Source organism: Microtus oregoni, unplaced genomic scaffold (genome assembly GCF_018167655.1).
Source record: "Microtus oregoni isolate MIOR12 unplaced genomic scaffold, Mior012 000014F_ref0000157, whole genome shotgun sequence".
Lineage (NCBI taxonomy): Eukaryota > Metazoa > Chordata > Mammalia > Rodentia > Cricetidae > Microtus > Microtus oregoni.
This window is the reverse complement of record NW_024543073.1, coordinates 34,917,834-34,923,654: the sequence shown is the minus strand read 5'-3', so window position 1 is coordinate 34,923,654 and position 5,821 is coordinate 34,917,834. Positions and strand designations below refer to the sequence as shown.

Genomic DNA, 5,821 nt, shown 5'->3' with positions numbered 1-5,821 from the left:
GTGGGGACATTTGTCTTTATCTTTCTAAAGGTAAGCTATATTTGGCATACAGTGAGAATTTGATTATTAGTGATGTGGTACTTATTTTGTTTGAAATTCTTTTTATTTTAAAACAGAAGTCAACTCTCTATACATCACGATAAACACCTTTACTGTACTAACAGCCAAACATACACACACACACTCACACACATACACACACACACACACACACACACACAATTATTTCTAATTGGCTTGGATTTAGGAGTGTTTGGGCATTCTTTTAAATGTGCATTAGATGTTATCATTGGATTTTAAAGAAAAAACAATGAATTTCCTCAGTTTGATGTTAATGGCAAAGATTAAGTCACCATCTTGCCAGTTTGTTCTAACTCCTTTTCCAAGGAAATAATAAACAGATTGGAGAATCTATCCTATGTAAGGAGCTCAAGGATCATGCTATGTCTTACCAAGTGTTCATGTCACTCAGAACATGACAGTAATTATTACCCAATATTACACTATTTTTCTAATTGAACATCGTTTTATCTCTGGGGATGTATTCATTTTCAAGAAATAAATTATATAATCAGTTATAGAGATCCTATAATCAATTCAGTACGTGTATAGAATTGTCAAACAGGAATGATACTATTTCTCACTTATCTGCTTCATGTGGTGAGGGGATTGTCAAGAAAATTCCTTTGAAGTGTTTTGAAACCCTTGGTAGGAAGCTTTATATTTGGAAGACTGATTCCAGTGGCCCCTCAGGTATTCCCATATACAAACTGAAATTTAAAAGAGTTATGGCCATCATCATTTGAAACTTTACACAGGCTTTATACTTGAAAGAGGCATTTTCTTAAAGTGCTATGAACTACAATGCCTTCTGCTTCCCAAGAAAAGCAAACCCTGATTCAGTAGATATTTATAATTTGTTTCTGTGCCTGAGCATTAAAGGATGCTTTATTGGAAACTCAGTAAAAGTTGTCTAGGGTGTTGTAACAAAATGCCAGAGACTAGGTAGTTTAAAGAGCAGAAAGTAAATTTCTCAGTGTTTAGGGATCTGGAAGTTTGAGATCACAATGGTGGTAGGCTCGACTTTCTCTTTGAGCTCTTCCTTGATTTGTCTGGATCTTTATGTAACCTTCCCTCTCTGCATATACTTTGCTTACCCCCCCCCCATTCTCTTTTCTTCCTGGTTCTTATCCTAGGGCATTCTTCCTCTTTCCAAACAGATATTATGCTTGTCTTTTTCATTCATGCTTATTACTTGTAAAATGTGGATCACTAATTCCAACTGTTAAACTGAAAATGACATAATTTAGCTCATATTCAACTGAGTAAACGCTCCCTGCATGAATATGCTACATTTGTTGTATTCACTTGTCTGTTGTTGGAGATTTAGGCTGATTCTATAGCATGGTTGTTTTAAATACGCCACAGTAAACTTCAGTGCACAGCTGTTTCTGGTCTATGCTGACACAGAGGCCAAAGAGTATCATAGCTAGGTTTTATTTTTAATTTCTTGAGGAATGTCAATGTTCCTTTCTGTAGTAGCTGTTCTAATTTATATTCTTACCACAAGATACAGAAATTCCTTTCCTCCACATTTTCACATGCGTCTTTATTCTTCATGAGAGCCACTCTGGGAATCAGTTTGATACTATCTCCAAGGACAGTCATATTCTGAACTACCAGTGGAGTGAGTTTCAGATGGATATTGTTGAGAGTATACCATCTGGTAACTAATACTCCAATAATTGTGGTTGTGCCTAGGAGGAACACACTAATTAGTAATTTTATACACCTTCTTTATAAACTGTTAATGTTTCCCTTTCTTGTCAAAATACAATGCACATCCTCCAGGCAAGCTATATGATTCAATTGCTCCCTTCTACTCATTTTCTAGATAAGCTTTCTTCCTTCTTGGCTCTCATACATTTGTAATCCCTTTCTCTAGCCATTTGCATTGACATCTATATAATTCATCAGTTCTCAACCTGTAGGTTACGACATTTTGGGGGGTCAAACAACCCTTTCATAGGGGTCATCTCACAGATATTTAAATTATGGTTCATGATTACGTCATACTTATGACGTTACAAGGAAAATAATTTTATGGATGGAGTTCACCATAGTATGAGGCACTGTATAATGGGGTGGAAGCCTTAGAAGCAGTGAGAACCAATGAACGAATGACTGTTCTAAGTATTTCAAGTCATTATGTCTGCATTCAAAGCTAACAATTTTTGAAAGCTAATAACTTGGACACATTATGCAAACTAGTCCTGTAGACATTTTATATTTATTATTATTTCTTTAGGATAATCTATGAGAAGAAAGGAACAAGCCCTTCATGTTAGAGATACATTTCTCTACCTGGTGCTTTAGTTAATTTCTAATGATCTGACTCTTATGCACAAAGCAACCTTGCTTTTGTATTGGATAGAAAACTTGTGAGAGCATTCACATCTGAAAGAACACTGAGAAAAAGACACTGTAAAATCCATTCCTGTCACTCACCAAACAAGTGAATAAGAGTGTGTTTATTTATTTATTAGTTATTTTAAATTTATAATAACAATTTTACTGGTGTTACACTCAATTGATGTCAGATATAAATACATCATTAGACCCTGATTATGAACATAGTTGAACAAATGCTTTTGCAGTATGATTGGGCATCTCTTGCATATATTCCCAAGAGTGGTATTGCTGGATCCTGAGGTAGTTTGACTCCCAATTTTCTGAGAAACTGCCACACTTATTTCTAATCGGTTGCACACGTTTGCATTCCCACCAGCAATGGATGAGTGTTTCCTTTAGCCCACATTCTCCAGCATAGGCTATTATTAGTGTTTTTTTTATTTTAGCCATTCCAACAGGTGTAAGATGGTATCTCAAAGTTATTTTGATTTGCATTTCCCTGATTGCTAAGGAAGTTGAACATTCCTAAGTATCTTTTGGCCATTTGAAGTTCTTCTGTTGAGAATTCTCTGTTCCGTGTAATAGCCAGAATCTGGAAACAACCTAGATGCCCTTCAATGGAAGAATGGATAAAGAAAGTGTGGCACATATTCACATTAAAGTACTACTCAGCGTAAAAACAATGACATCTTGAATTTTGAATACAAATGGATGGAAATAGAAAACACTGTCCTGCGTGAAATAATGCAGACCCAAAAATATGAATATGAACATTCATCTGGTGATGCATGGAGATAGAGACAGAGACGCACATTGGAGCACTGGACTGAGCTCTCAAGGTCCATTTGAAGAGCAGAAAGAGGGAGATGAGCAAGGAATCAGAACCGCGAGGGGTTGGCCCACCCAAAAAGACAGTGTGCCTGACCAAAGCTCACCAAAGCTAGCTGGACTGGCACTGAATGAGCATGTGATCAAACTGGACTCTGAATGTGTCTGACAATGGGGTTGACTGAGAGTTGTCCAGAGGTTGAGCCTGTGTGTGCCTCTGCTGCAGGGCTTTCCGCTGGCCCCTGTGAGCATCAAGCCTTCTTGTTCTCCTTAGAGCACAACTTTGGTAACATTAACATTTAACCAGGTAGCAAAATATTTAACCCAATTAAAATTAACACCGTCATTTCAATAGTTATTCTTGTGCATAGTAAATGTTGCAAGATGAACTTCACATTTGATAAAGCATATTTGAAAACAGTTTGCCAAAAAGTATGTTTCCCTTCTGTTGCGGGAGGTCCTCCCACTCCTCCAGCCTATCACCGCTGAGGTACCAGCCCATTGGGGCGTGGTTTCTCTCCCTTTAAAAAAGCGGCCACTTCCCTCTCCTCTCTCTCTTCACTTCCTGCTCCCCCGGCGACTAGACTCCTTTCCTGGTTGCGTAGAGGGCTGTTGCCTGGGACAGTGATCTGTAAGTTTTTTTTTCTTTTTTTTTTTTTCTTCTTTTTTAAAATATTTATTTATTTATTTATTTATTATGTATACAGTATTCTTTCTGCGTGTATGCCTGAAGAGGGCACCAGACCTCATTCCAGATGGTTGTGAGCCACCATGTGGTTGCTGGGAATTGAACTCAGGACCTTTGGAAGAGCAGGCAGTGCTCTTAACCACTGAGCCATCTCTCCAGCCCCCAGGCAGACACATGCCATGAAGCTCGACCCAGGATGGACTAGGCTAGAATCTTCCCGGTAAGACCGGTGCTCACCGATTATTAGAGATGGGTTGATTGGGATATCAGAATTAGCCAGTAAGGGCTAGGGCAGAAGGGCCAAACAGTGATTAAATGAATACAGTTTGTGTGTTGTTATTTCGGGCATAAGCTAGCCGGGCAGGCGGCTGGGGTGCCAGGGACGCAGCCCTGCCGCCCTTATTACTTCACCCTTCCGCACCTATCTAAGCTTGGGACATAAGAACAGACCCCTGGGCGTCTATGGCACACCCGCCCGCCCATCAGGCTGTGTGGTCTGGTAGGCAGCATGACTCCTCTTCCTGCCTATGAGGTAGGTGATGAGGACGTTGAGGACCAGCCCTGCCGGGCACCGCCCACAGCAATGGGAATCAGCATGTTGTTACCATCCTGCACATACTCTTCCACAGACCCAAACCTGTCACTTTCGACCGTGAAAGCCTGAACCTGAATGCTGAAGACATTAAAGGAAAAGGCCTTGTTGATGTAGATGTGCTCCTCGGGGTTGCACACGTATGAGTTCTCGATCGTGGCCTGAAGAGCTCTTCTCAGTGAATGGTTAGACGCGAAGAATGTGGCTTCTCTGGCATCGGGAAGAGTCATGTTCAACTGGACTTCTTGTAGCAAAAACAGAGTCAAACTGGTGTTCATCCAAAACTTCAACTCCAGTACAGACATGGCGGCCCCGGCAACATGGAAGCCACTGTTCGTCTTGCTGCCGTCCTCTGAAGTACTGAACAGTAACAGTTCCCGTATTAGAGAAAATGCTTCTGAACCCAGTCTCATCGTTGCTTTTGGAAGCGGATATCTACTGACGCTCAAGTTCACGAGAAACACAACACGTTACTGTGTCCAGCACATGAGCTTCACCTACAGCTTGTCAGACACACAGCATTTCCCCAACGCCAGCACCAAAGGGATCCACTATGTGGACTCCATAACTGACATCAAGGCAGACATCAACAAAACATTGATGCTTGAGTGCGACCGAGGTCCACATGGGAGTGTGACCATCACACTCCGTGATGTCACTATTCAGGCCTACCTGTCGAATAGCAACTTCAGCAAAGAAGAGACACACGGCATGGAGAACAGACCTTCCCCGACCACTGTGCCACCTAGCCCCTTGCCATCACTTGTGCCCACAAACCCCACTGTGGCTAAGTACAATGTGACTGGTGAAAATGGAACCTACCTGCTTGCCTCTATGGCGCTATAGCTGAACATCATCTACTTGAAGAAGGACAACAACATGACTGTGACCAGAGCGCTCAGCATCAGCCCGAATGACACTTATGATGGGACCTGCAGCATCCCGGTGGTGCCCCTGAGAGTGGGGAACAGCAGCACCTATTTATCTTAACTCAGAAAAGTGTCTTTTAATTTCTGCACATGATATTAATATGAATTCATTCCTTCAGTTGAAAATTATCTGATAGTTTCAGCTAAATTCAAAATAAGTCAACGGCCACTGGCCATTCTGCTTTTAGAGTTCAATAATATACACAAATTACCAAATGACAATTCCTTTGTCATAATAAATGGCATTCAATTAAATTTTATAAGAATGAACATGATGTAGTCCATCCTGGGAATCTACCATTAAATTAATATATTATATTCTAGAGGCCGATAGTTAAGGCTTGGAAGCAATGATTATTTCATTAATCCTAT

General features: G+C 40.6%; 2 pseudogenes; one reads left to right on the top strand and one right to left on the bottom strand.

The window, feature by feature from the left end:
- Positions 1 to 4,388: 4,388 nt before the first annotated feature.
- LOC121455691 lies at positions 4,389 to 4,825 on the bottom strand (annotated as a pseudogene).
- Positions 4,824 to 5,510, top strand: LOC121455689 (annotated as a pseudogene).
- The last annotated feature ends 311 nt before the right edge of the window (positions 5,511 to 5,821 follow it).